The sequence below is a fragment of the Martes martes genome (genome assembly GCF_963455335.1).
Source record: "Martes martes genome assembly, chromosome: 8".
Classification (NCBI taxonomy): domain Eukaryota; kingdom Metazoa; phylum Chordata; class Mammalia; order Carnivora; family Mustelidae; genus Martes; species Martes martes.
In genome coordinates, this window is record NC_137895.1 from 47771343 (window position 1) to 47785773 (window position 14431).

Sequence of the window (14431 nt, forward strand, 5' to 3'; positions counted from 1 at the left end):
TCAGAAGTAGGCAGAGAGGCAGGCGGGGGGGGGGGGGGGCGGGGAAGCAGGCTCCCCACTGAGCAGAGAGTCCGATGTGGGGCTCGATCCCAGGACCCTGAGATCATGACCCGAGCCGAAGGCAGAGGCTTAAACCACTGAGCCACCCAGGAGCCCCCAGACAATCTTTTTATAGACATTGTGTCACGGATTTCGAAATGTTGAAAGGCTTCTTGTCTCCTGACTCACAGTGTTTAATTCTGCCTCCTCACAAAGTCTGCAATTGCCACTCAGGCTGGTCATGTGATTGGATGTGGCATTTCTTTCACTCTTAGGACATGTAAACTATTAGTTTGTTAGAGCTGCCATGACAAAGCACCACAAACTGGGTCACTGAAACAACAGAAACTAATTGTCTCACAGGTCTGGAGGCTAGATGTCTAAAATCAAGATGTTGGCAGGGTTGGTTCCTTCCAACAAGAATTTGGCCCATGGCTCTCTCTTAGCTGCTGATGGTTTGGTTTGCTGGCAATTCCTTGGCTTGTGGATCATCATCCTGGTCTCTACCTTCAATGTTCACATTGTATTCTCCTCGACTGTTTGTTTTTGTCCAAATTTCTCCTTTTAATAGGACATCAGGCACATTGAAGGATGAGTCCTCCCTGCTCCATCCAGTATGACTTCATCTTAACTAATAACATCTGCAATAACTATTTCCAAGTTCAGATTCTGAGGTGCTGGGGGTTAAGACTTCAACATCCGAACTAGAGGAAGGACATGGTCCAATCCAATAGTGGATTTGTGTGTGTGTGGTGTCTAACTCTAAAGACCTTTGAGGGGCACCTGGGTGGCTCAGTCACTGGGCATCTTCCTCCTGCTCAGGTCATAAGCCCGGGGTCCTGGGATCCAGCCCTGCTTCGGGCTCCCTGCTCGGCAGGGAGTCTTCTTCTCCCTCTCCCACTTACCCTGCTTGTGTTCCCTCTCTTGCTATCTCTTTGTCAAGTAAATGAATAAAACTCTAAAAAAATAATAAATAATAAATAAATGAATAAATACCTAAATAAAGACCTTTGAACTAGATGTGATCCTAACACAAGTAAATGTATTTTCTGTGTAATAATTAAATATTTTTAAACTTTATGGGATCTCGCATTCTTCCATAGCTTTAGGACCTCACAACTCTTCAAGACATTTAAAGATATCTCACACAGCTCTGTCTCTCTTGTGGCCAAGAACTCAAGAGATCATTTTCCTGACAACCTGGTTTGAATCAACAGGGCACAAAGCTAGGTAACAGCCTGTAAATGTACGTTATGTCCTTGAAAATTCACTCTGAAACCTTTATCCTGTTACTCCCATAATCTCTCTAGAAATTCAACACACACAGTTCAGTGATTACTTGCTGTTAATCAATTCTAAGATGGGCATCTTCCCTCAAATTAAAAAAAAAATGAGTATAATTGACACGATGTTACATTAGTTTCAGGTGTACAACTTAGTTATTTGACGAGTTTCTACATCATGCCGTGCTCACCACAAGCGTAGCGACCATCTGTCCCATTACATCACTGTTACAATATCACTGACTGTATTCCTTTTGCTGTGCCTTTTATTCCCGTGACTTAAGCATTCTGTAACTGGAAGCCAGTATCTCCCCGTCTCCTTCAGCCATTCTGCCCATCCCCCTTCTTCCCTCCCCCTCTTCTCTCTTTCCCCATATTTCAACATCTCTGAAATTGAATCTGTTTATGATCTTCTGTGTGTTGTAGTTCAATTAGCAGCATATCTCTTTTTCTTTCCAGTGGGATATCAAATAATGATATGATCTTAATTAATGGTGTCTTAGTTTCAGTGAAGTACCATGTTATGTATCCAGAATATATAGAATAGTAATAGCGAAAAGCAGAAGCTGTCTTCCCAGTCACTTAGGGAGATAAGTAAGCAATAAGCTTCAGTGTAGTGATCTGGGGCACAGTTTCTCTTGTAGACTCTGGATATTCACTTACCCACTGCTCTTTTCATCCATGTTGCATTGTAGTTATTGGTTCTCTTACCTGTCTTCTCTAGCAACTTGAAGCCAAGCACCCTATCTTCATCAACCTTATAGTTTCACTGCCTAGGACTGCACATAGCCCATAATCAATGCTAAATGATTCAACAAATGGATTAAGGTCCTCAGAGCCTATGCTGTGTTGGAAAGTCTCACTGTAGAAAACTTAGATTTTAGTCTCAATTGCCTACTCCAACAGGACTTTCAAGTAGGAGTGCATATCACTGAGTGGCTTTTTGCTGAGGTGGTTCTTGATAAAAGCTGGAAAATCATGGCAATGTGTAAGGACTGTCCCGTGGTCTGGTCTGTGGTCTGTGATGGTTGTTCACAACCACCCATCAACTGGCCTTCAATATCATTCAGAAACGTGGGGGTATGGAGGGATGCGTCAAATGAGAGCTTCCCTCTATTTTATGGAGTTCAGACAAAATTAAGTCTAGGTGAGCTTTAACTGGCATTTTGACTGGTAAAGAGATGCATGGACCAAGATTAAGATTTCTTTGAAAAAAAAAAACACTTTTTTTTATTTATTTGAGAGAGAGAGAATGAGAGAGAGAGAGAGCATGAGGTGGGAGAAGAAGGGGCAGAGGGAAAGGGAAAAGCAGGCTCCTTATTGAGCAGAAAGTCCAGATGCAGGACTTGATCCCAGGACTCCAGGATCATGACCTGAGTGAGGGCAGACATTTAGCTGATGGAGCCCCCCAGGCACCCCAAGATGAAGATTTAATAATGCAAGTGTAATATGAGGCACCCATGTCAGTTTCCTATTGCTGCATAATAAATTATCACATATCTTATAAGGCTACCAACAAGGTGTCAGTCAGGCTGTGTTTCCATCCGGTGGTTTGACTGGAGAAGGATCTTCTCAGCTCCTTCAGATTGTTGGCAGAATTCATCGCCTTGTGGTTGTACGACTGAGGTCCCTGTTTTCTTGCTATAGCAAGGGCTTGCTCTCAGCTCTAAAGGCCACCAGCAGTGCCTTACCATGTGTCTTTCTCCACAGGCTCTCACAACATGGCTCTGTATTTCAAAGCCAGCAGCAGACAGAGAATCTCTGCCCTGAGAGACCCCAATTCTCTTCTAAGGACTTTTATCTGATGAAATCAGGTCCATCCAGGATAATCTCCCTTTCAACTAACTCAAAATCACTGATTTGGGACCTTCATTATTTCTTCGCCTTTGCCATATTCTGTTGGCTGGAAGCAGGTCACAAGTTCCACTCAAACTAAGGGAGGGGGATGATATAAGGTGTAAACATTAGGGAGTGGGGATCAAGAGACCCATCTTAGAATTCTGTCCGTCTCAGCCTACATTATCTTCTCACTGCAATCTCAGGGCAGAACCAGGGGAAATAATAACTATGAAGTTAACGTCATGGAATTCCAGGGTTGGGAAGCACCATTCCCTGCCTCTAAATGAATAATCCTTAACCAGACCTGAAAAATAATGTTTGTACTTTAACGGGTGAGGGATACTTTATACTTTTTATACTATATACTTTTTATACTATATAGTTCACACTTCAGCAGAAAGGGATTCTATTTGTAATCAATCCTTGTGGATAATATAAACCCCTAAACAAACAACTTTATTTTATTATCGTTGCATGAGTACCAGGATTGCCAAAAGTGTGGACTATACAGGTATACGAAGCCATCTTGGAAAGCAAGTCTATGTAAAGTAAATGTAGCACAATTTCCCTGAACTCCCTCCAAATATAGAAAATGTCAGTTCAGGAGCTCATACACACAGGCTCTGCTGGTATCCTTCTTCAGTGATTGGGGTTTTTTTGGTATCAAGCAGGAAATGTGCATGGGGAGACAATTACCACACACCAAACCCTTGCTACTCCACATGTGGTCTGTGGATCAGCAGCATTGGCATCACTTGAGAAACTTATTAAAAATGCAAATTCGGGGTGCCTGGGTGGCTCTGTCGGTTAAGCATTTGCCTTTGACTCAGGTCATGAATCTCAGGGTCCTGGGATCGAGCCCCGAGTTGGGCTCCCTGCTCAGCGGGGAGTTTGCTTCTCCGTCTCTGTGTGCTCGCTCACTCTCTTTCTCTCTCAAATGAATAAACCTTTACTAACAACAAAAAATTTGGTGGGGTTGCAATAACCAAAATATCAATATCCTTAATTTATATTATATTGTAGAACACACGTATCTGACTCTTTGCTTCATCAAAGGATATATGAGACTCTAGCAAACTTCCAGGGAAACTTGTCATCCTCTCATGCAGCTCCTTTCTGGCGTCTACTACAGTGTTTTGTAGCAGAAGCTGAATTAGTAAGGGCAAGAGCCTGGAAGACAGAGCTGTAGCTGTCTGTGTGAGCAAGAAGGAAGTAGGTAGGAAAAGAGAAGGGGAAGAGGCAGCCTGGTATTTGTTTCTTGGTAAGCCAGGTGCCATCGGTCCTTGTGAGCAGTCTCTTCTTCAGCTTTGGGAACAGGGCTCAGGCTAGGCAGAGGCTCCTCACGAATCTCCAGAGGACAACGTCAATCTTACTGGGGATTTTGTGGAAAATTCCCCATTAGACCTTTCTGTTATCTCCCAGCTCCCGGGCTGCCCTATGGAGTCTATCCCAATATATTTTCCTCCCATACCCCTAGCTTTTCCATTTCCCACACCCTCTAATATTCATCCTTTCCTACGAGAACAATGTAGCCCTGTCTCAAATCTTTCCATTTTGGATAACTGCACATTACTTAATAGTCTCTTTACGAAAGATCGTTTCACTTTGCACCCAGGAAACAAGTGATCCTCCAGTTACAGGGCTCGATCCTCCTTATGAGGCTGTGAAGATATGAATAATAAAGAGCCAACAGTTTAACCTAGTGGTTCAGGGGTTTGGGTCCAGGGTCAAGGTTTTCCCTGTTAAGCCTTACTTTCTTTCTTTTTTTTTTTTTTTTAAGTTTTATTTATTCATTTGACAGGCTGAGATCACAAGCAGGCAGAGAGGCAGGCAGAGAGAGAGGGGGAAGCAGGCTCCCCATCGAGCAGAGAGAGCCTGATGCGGGGCTCAATCCCCAGACCCTGGGATCATGACCTGAGCCGAAGGCAGAGGCTTTAACCTACTGAGCCACCCAGGTGCCCCTAAGACTTGCTTTCTTGATGTGTAAAATGAAGCGTGGGCTCTGAGCAATACAGTCTGTGTCTTAAATAATAAAAGTAATGCCTACCTTATGCATTTGGGGAAAGTCATATCAAACATCATACGAAAAGGACTTCCCCAATTCCAGTGCCTGGTACAAATAATAAGTAAGTTATAATAGCAGTTGTTAAATAATTCCCAAACTCGGGGCACCTGGGTGGCTCAGTGTGTTAAAGCCTCTGCCTTCGGCTCGGGTCATGATCCCAGAGTCCTGGGATCAAGCCCCACATCAGGCTCTCTGCTCAGCAGGGAGTCTGCTTCCTCCTCTCTCTCTCTCTCTTTCTCTCTCTCTCTGCCTGCCTCTCCGCCTACTTGTGATGTCTGTTTGTCAAATAAATAAATAAACAAACAAATAAATAAATAAAATAATTCCCAAACTCAACCATTCCAAGTAAATGAGGGTCTACCAAAACAGCTCCTAAGTACTCTTTCAGTAAGCAAATATTTAATGACTACTGTATGCATAGTACTGTAAAAACAAGATAAGAAAAAAAGAAGTAGGAGATAAGTAAGCATCTAATGAGAGCCAGCTATCTGCTGGGCACTTTACATTGATCATTTTATTTACACCTTCAAATAACATAATGAGGGAGATTTGTATCCCTACTTCTACGAATAATGAGACAGAGCTTTGAGAGGTTCTATGATTTGCCCAAAATGCACAGATCTGAGTTCATACCTAGGTCTGTGAGGCTCTGGAGCCCTTGCCCTTCTATAAATTGCAATGCCTCCCAAGTAGAATATACGAAGGGAGCCTCAGTGGCACTACCAGTTCAGCATCCGACTCTTGGTTCCAGCTCAGGCCATGATCTCAGGGTCTTGGGGTCAAGCCCCGCCCCAGGTGGGTGCTCAGCATGGAATCTGCTTAAGACTCTCTCTCCCTCTCCCTTTTGCCCCTCCCCATTGCACTCTCTCTCTCTCTCCCCCTCTCAAATAAACAAAGCTTTTATTTTTCTTTTTATTTATTTTTATTTTTTAAGATTTTATGTATTTATTTGACAGAGAGAGAGAACACAAGCAGGGGGAGCAGCAGGCAGAGGGAGAGGGAGAAGCAGGGTCCTCACTGAGCAAGGTGCCCAATGTGGGACTTCGATCCCAGGACTCGACCTGAAACGGATGCAGACGCTTAACCAAGTAAGCCACCCAGGCACCCCTAAATAAATCTTTCTTTTTCAAGTAGAATATATGGCCAAATCTTAAATTCTAAAGAGGAAAAGAAAAGGGTTAGATGAAGAGAAAAGGGAGACGAAAGAGAGAAATAGAGGATGTAGGAATATAGGAAGGAGAATCAGATATTGAGAGTGGGATGAGAGAATGGCAGGAGGAAGCTGGAGGGTGACTCCTCCAGTCCCACTGACAACAGCAGCTCCTGGAGAGCCAGCACCCTGAGCTCACCCGTATCACCTTAGGTGATATGTGAACTAGATCCAAGAGGAAATGCATCACTTCCTCGGCTTACTAACAACTACAGCTAGCGACAAATGATCTCACCCTCTCCTTTGAGAGGTTCACACAGAAGTACTTAAGACTTCTATGTACAATTTCTCTGTCTTATTTACAATTTAATTTTGTACTACCCAATAACTGTCTCATATGGGTTCATCTCATTCACATAACTGTTGGGTCCACAGTCAAAGGAGCAAGACTGATACAAAGCGAAGATCAAGCAAAGCTTTATTTCGCGCCAAGCATCAAGAATCAAACTGACTGGCCAGGGCCGTCTCTTGCAAAGAGGCGACCCCTCCCAGCCTCACAGACTAACTTTAATAGAGTAAAGGCCATGTGGTTGAGCCTGGCCACACACAGGTGGCCAACTGAGTTACAATTCACCCTATAGTAGCTATTTGAACTAGCCTATCACTCTGGTCAGAATTGGTGCCCAAAAGGCAGGGCCTTTTGGCAAAGAGAGAGGAGTAAGCAGGCTCCCTGCTGAGCAGAGAGCCCGATGCGGGGCTCGATCCCATGACCTTGGGATCATGACCAGAGCCGAAGGCAGAGGCTTTAACCCACTGAGCCAGCCAGGTGCCCCAAGAGACTAGATCTTAATTGTTCTAACCACAAAAAAGGATTGATAATTATGCGATGTGATAGAGGAGCTAGCTAATGATAAGATGGCAAACACATTGCAATATATAAACATATCAAACCAATACCTTGCATACCTTCAACCTACACAATGTTATATGTCTATTATATCTCAATTAAATAATTCAAGAATAATAAAGAGTAACATCAATTTTGGAAATACATTGTCAGATATTATGAACATATCTTGCTGGTCCCATGGAGGTGAGCAGGGCTGCCCCTGAAGGGAGTGTCTCCTAGTCAGATAGTGAGCTGCTCTGGGAAGAAACCAGTATGGGGAATGGACTGGGGGAGGAGTATGCATGGCAGGGGGAACAGGGATATTTTCTTGGGTCCACATCTGGTCCACATTCATTCCAGTCTCTGTTACAGAATTGCCTGGAGCACTTCTATTGGGGTGGGAGCTGTTCCTTGTCACAGGCCAATGACCTTGGGGGCAGACAGGGAGTGTGCAGAGAAGACCTCGGGTTAGGTCCTCCCTGTAGTTTCCCTGAATCATTCTCTGTGACACATGGCCTTTTGTCATCCGTACAGCCTGTCCTGCACCCGATCAGGGAGGGGTCCACACCCACGCCTGGGTCACAGTGATCCAGGGAAATGCTTCTTCCTTTGAGGTCAGAAGTTGGGGCCTGCGGAGAGCCAGCTGGGCTCAGAGCCTTGAGGCACCCCCTTAGGGGTTTACTTTGAGGAAGCCACTTAACCAAAGTCTGTCTCACTTCCCCATTTGTAAATCAAAAGAAACATCTACCTCTCGGGGTTGCCATGAGGATTAGAGAAATATGTGTGGAGTGACTGGAATTTATATATTCATTCACTGTTTATTCATTTCATCCCCTATTACTGTAATTATTACCTGCCAAGCACCAGGCAACAGAAAGGCAGCAGGGAGCAAGACAGATCAAGTTCATGCTCTCTTGACCTTCCTTATATTCCAGTGAGGAGGAGAGACAGAGACTATCACAGACGAGAAATGCAGTCGGCACCTGATTTGGAGGCTCATGATTGATTCGGGAAAAACCTGTAAAAGGTGAGGGACCCGGGAGCAGGAAAGGCAAGAGGCTGAGCGGGAGTGTGAGGTAGGATCTCCCCTCGGCCAGGTCCGTGGGGACTCTGGCCCACAGACCACACCTTCAGAGTTGTACTTTGAGGTAAGAAGATGGAGCATTTGTACCCCTGTCTCTCTCTGTCCTCAGCCACCCCTGGTGAAGTGAAGTGGTTCCTCAGTCAAGTGAGAGACTGCAGAACTGTACAAGTTGTCACAGAGGTGGCATCTGCGGGCGCACTGGCTTGGTCGAGACGCTCTGGCCGGGTCCTCAACAACACCCTCATGTGCTCCAAGGGGAAAAGTCACAAAGCGAGAAACATGAGGAGAAAAGGAGCATTCAGGGGTATGAGGGAGACTGTGACGGCGTGGCCACGAACCAGAGCTGGATTCAGAGCTTGTGGAACCTGGAGCTTACAATTTGGGGGCCTCTTTCAGAGTAGAAGAATATGTAAAGTCATGAAAACAAAACTAGGACAAACATGAAGATTTATTCAAAATGAGAAATGAGGACAAATTACAAATAATAAAAGCTAACAAATGCCTCAAACATCACAAAATCCAGGAGGGGGGAAAAAGACCCATGATATTTATATAAACTCCCTGACACACCTCTACAATACCTTTCCCTACATATCTTGGCTGTATTTTTTTTTATGTTGTCCTCATGTCATAATGGTTTGGTAACATACCATCATTTAAGAGTATAAAGATATTTTGATCTTTCCCTTAAAATGGTAGACAAGAAAAAAAAACCCACCACTTTTCGTTGTTACTGTTTAAGTTTTTTTGAGCTTCAGAAGTCATTATTTGTCGAAATCATGTGACTTTTTAGGATTATTGTCAGGTTTGGAAGAGCCTCTACTAACGTGTCTTTCCTAAATGAGCTGTGAGCTTTGTGAAGACATACCACGGCTAGCTTCAGACACCACACATTTTAAACTCACTCTTGTCCCCTTCAGCCTCATCTGGTGGTTGCTGGGTGTCGTGGGACTTGTTCTTAGTGAGCTGCCCGCATAGGACCAGGATAGGTGATTGGCCGAGAGGGATGAGGGTTTTCCAGGATGGTAAATCAGCTTCCCCTTAGGCAGGTCCCCAAAATGCCCACTGCCTCTCCAATACCACCTGACAAGGGGGAGCCTGAGGGAGGGACAACCGGAGAAAAAAGAGAGAGTAGACTTGTATTTTAACTGATGGTTGCCGCAATATTTTATTTGCAACATTTACAAAAACACACAAGCATGTGAATAGATCCCTAGGACACCCCCCCAACCCCCGCCCAAGGACTTAGAAAAGGCAGTGGCAGGTGAGGGGCTCCGAAATGGAAGCTTTACCAGATTTGCCCTGAATTCCCCTCTGTTAGGGAGGGACTCTTTGAGCAGGCAACATAGACGCCAAAAACACTGAGTTGGCGCTCAATAAATGATTATTTATTGGAGATTCATGGTGAAGCCACTGCTGTCTCTGAAGACAGGGATCCTGGGCTCCATCCTAAGACTTGGACCAAATGATGGAAGGCCCGGAAGGTAGCGCTTCCCCAGGAAGGCTTCTTTTAAAATAGAAGTTGCCTGCATCAGAGACCCTCCCTAAAATACCCCATTAGGGCCTTTGGCCACCCTTGCCTACAGGCAGTAAGCGGTAACGGGCTGTGCACGGTTGACTGCAATCAGTAAAGATTTTAAATCAGTGCATCATTTGGCTATGATTTGTATCTTCTCGTCCTTTGCCGGGTCTCTGGATTAAGGGAGTCCCTTGTGCCTGCCAGGTGTCCCTGATTAGAACACGAGTCTCCCAGCCTTGTAATTATTTACCTGTCCAGCTCCCTTACAAGAACGAGCTGGGCCAGGGCAACATCCCGTCTTATGTCTTTATGTGCCTAGCACACAGCCCCGCACACAGAGACATTCAACCCATGTTGTGAGATGAATACACAATTGCCCATCCAGGAATGCAGATAAAGGGAAAAAACATTCCACCAGTTTCTTTATTTCATCTCAAATTCCCAAGGGCCGGTAAATTAATACTTGGCTCAGTGTGGTGGGTAAGGTAATGCTTGACCCCGAACGACTTAAGCATATTTCTGTTTTTCAGGTCGTTTGCAGAAAGCACAAGCTAGTTTACATAAACAATTTGCACTGGTGGATGGAAAGCATTCACAAAATAAAGGAGAAATAACCCACAATACGTAGTTTTCATTCTGGTTACTCCGCACCAAAATATGGAACAGATTCTCTTTCTTATTTTTGAGAAGGACAAGAGAGCTGCTTGTCTAGAGGCACTATTGCCTTTGTCAATAAATAAAGGGTCCTTGTGTTCGCAAGGATTTCACATGATGTACTAAAAAAAAAAAAAAGCGTGTAAAGTTTTCCAGAGCAAGCGTGCTCACCAGATTTATGCAAACCACTTAATTACAGAGCCTTCGGAATAATCAGCCACACTTCTGTGCAAGTGTTAATAGAAAGGCTACACGATGTCTGGGGGTTTCTCCTTTGGGTTTCTTCTTTCCTCCCCAGCTTTCACAGATCCAAAGGGAATAACAGCAACAATGAAACTCACAGATTATCTTTGAATTACAGCTGAAAATTGGAAGTGCATTTCAAAGGGACTGAGGATATCTGACATCAAGCTAAATTAATAGAGAAAATATTTGTTTCCTGTATTGAAACTACTAACCGTGTTGAATAAAAGCAACTGAGAGCCTTCAGAAATTTTCTAGGGTTCTCAAATAAATCCTGGATTTAGATAAAAGTCTCCTTAACGCCAAAGATTTCAAAGGAGTTAAATAATATAAATATTTTTGTAAAAAATTAAAATCTAGACAAACCCTGAAAATAGTAAATGGAGATTCACTGTGCGTAGTTGGGAAGTATCATGCATCAAATCTATATGTTTATAAGGCAAGAAGAGCCTTAGTTTCATTACTGAAGGAATAACAGGGGCTGGTAAATGGAATTTTATTAAGTAAAAGTTACTCTCTGTTAAAATACTTATAAGAGTAAGTTAATCTATGTGGCTTCAGGTGATAGCCCTCAAACCACGGCCCTATTTTTAAGGGTAATTATGAATGATATTTAAAGTTTTCGCCTAACTACTCTCAACTATTTCTCTGTACTCTGGTCTACTAGTGTGTGAAAACCCGACAGCAGCCTCATTATCGGTCCCTGGTAAAATCAGTAGCTTTTACCAGTCGCCAGTACCTCTAGTTTGATTGGCATTTGAGCTAGCAAGGCTGTGAAGGCAAGAACTCTGGGTTGGGCAGGTAGATTGCCAAGGTCAGGAAAGGTGAACACATAAAATGGTATCCAAAGCCCGATTTAAAAAATAATAATAATAATCAGCTGTCTCTGGGAGATCAATATTCTCTCCCTGCGTGGAACCTGTACAATGAATGAGATCATAGCCTGGGCTGTGGTCAGCTCACCCAGGTTGTGCCAGCTTGAAGGCTTCGCAGGAGATGGTAGATGACCTTCTCCGGGCCATGTTCTCGTCTCTCCTCATGTGATGCAAGGTAGTGGTCAAGCCCACAGGCGGCTGCAGCCAGATTTATAATTCAGCTGTATGACCTTGAACAAGGTACCTGTTTATTGACACATGTCTGCCCCATTAAAGTGTAACTTCCACAGGGGTGAGCACTTTCTGTAGCTCGCAGCCATAGAGGAGGACCCTGCACATAGTAGGTGCTCGAGACGCATTCGGTGAAGGAGTGAATGAAGGATTTAACCCCTCTGGGCCTAGTGTTCTCATTTGGGAAATGAGGATAATAGTAGCACTCAATATTAATATATATAACAACTAGTGTCAAAATGCAGGCACGGGTCTTAACTACCCACGGTGCCCTTTATGTTCTTCCTGTTCTGCGAGAGCGTGGTTTCAGGATGTGCAGCTGCTGACAAAGGGGACGGATAAAGCCACCCCAGGTGGGTCCTGTTACGTGCTATTTCATCGTGTTTACTTGGGAATTCGCTCTGCTTTTTCAAGAAAGAGATTTGGTGGTACAGATGTCCTTACACTCTTATGTTTGTTTTCACGGACCAGCCACTTATTTTAATGAGATGAAAATGACTCAAAAATGTGATTGAGGAAGGAAGAGGGATAGGAGCAAATTTTCAGTTACATTTCAGAGCTCTCATTCTCATGCCACTTACACAACTTGAGTGCGAAAATATTTTTGGAAGTCAGTATGCTCTGTTACAAAATAAGGGTATAAACAAACTGGTATCTTCCCTACAGATGGCTGTGTTCAGTTGGAAAAAAGAATAATGGAAATATTTTTGCAATAGCAAAACTAAATTTTAAACACCGATGAATAAACGTAACAAGAAATATGAGGGCCTGTATGAAGAATCCCCTACAACTTTACTCAGAGACATAAAAGAAAATAAATCAAGGAAGAGATGCACTTATTTATGAATGGAATATTCATTATTATAAAGGCATCAGTGTCCAAATTAATTTGGAAATTCAGTGTGGAATTTTCCATAGTATTTTTCTTGGACCTATTCAAAGTGATTTCAAACCTCAGCTTTTTAGACTGAACTTACGAGAGTAACCAATATAATTTAGAAAAACAGGAGAATGTGGTTAAGGAAGGGCTTTTCCTATCAATTATTTACAAAAACGTATTATAAAGGTATATTACTTAAAGTATAATAAATAAGACTGCTAGTCATGATCCCCTAAATTTATTTCATGACCTAGTAAGAATCATGGACTACTGTATGAAAAACATTGGTTTATAGATATCGAAAATGGGCAATTTGGTGAAATATATGTCAGTATGATCATACAGAATATAAGCAGCTATTAAATATAACGTGGTAGAACTGTATATTTGCCTGGAAAGGTGTTGACCATATATAGGCAACTAAAAACTTACTAGAAGTGCCCCATTTTGAAAGGACAACAACAAAAATATATGCATGTACATGCAGAGAAAAAAACATATGGACAGATAAGTGCCAATATATTAAGAGAGGTTGTAGTCCATTTGTCTTTAGCTTAAACCTCACTTCCAATTTTTTGCTATTATAAGTAACACTATGATTACTACCTTTATGAAAAAAGACATTTTCCAAATTTCAGATGATACCCTTGGGGTAGGTTCATAGAATTACCTTAATAAACATGTTTAAAGCTACATTCCAAAATTATTTTCTGAAAGGGTTGGAGCAATTTTCATTCCTGCCTACAATGTATGAATGACCACTTCCCTTACCCTGACTCATATAAGAAATCTCATTTTAAAAAATGAATAAATACAAAATCAAAAAAAAAATTTTGCTCTTCTGATAAGTTAACAGTTTTCACTATTGTTTTAGGGTCTTTCTTTTCTTTGTGAAGTTAAACACTTCTCCATATGTTAGTCTTTGTATTTCCTCTTTTATGTATTGTTGCAAATGCTTTCTGCCTGGACCATTTCCTTCTGAGTGATGATTACTTTGACACAACTTTTTTCACTCCTAAAGAATATATTATTATATAATCTCATATCAAAACTCAGCCTAAAAATTTCTTCTAAGGTCTTATAAATTGAAGAAAAAAATTTTAATTTTTTTTAAGATTTTGTTTGTTTATTTGACAGAGAGAGAGCATAAGTAAGCAGAGCAGCAGGCAGAGGGAGAGAGAGAGAAGCAGGCTCTTTGGTGAGCGGGGAGCCTGATGCGGGGCTCGATCCCAGGACCCTGGAATCATGACCTGAGCCGAAGGCAGCCGCTTAACCAACTAAGCCACCCAGGTGCCCCCTTAATGTTTTATTTTTAAGTCATAGAGAGAGTGAGCACAAGCAGGGAGTGGCGGGAAGAGGGAGAAGCAGGCTCTCTGCTGAGCAAGGAGGCCCACGCAGAACTCAATCCCAGGACCCTAGGATCATGACCCAAGCTGAAAGCAGCTGCTTAACCCACTGAGCCACCCAGGTGTCCCAAAAACAAATTTTTAAAAAGATTTATTTATTTATTTGAGAGAGACAGAGAAAGTGCAGGGGGGAGGGGCAGAGGGAAAGAAAAAGAAAGGAGTCCTAAGCAGGCTTCGAGCTGAACACAGGGGCGAGCTAGATCTCAAGACCCTGAGATCACAACCCGAGCCTAGACCAAGAGCTGACACTTAACCAACTGTGCCACCCAGGTCC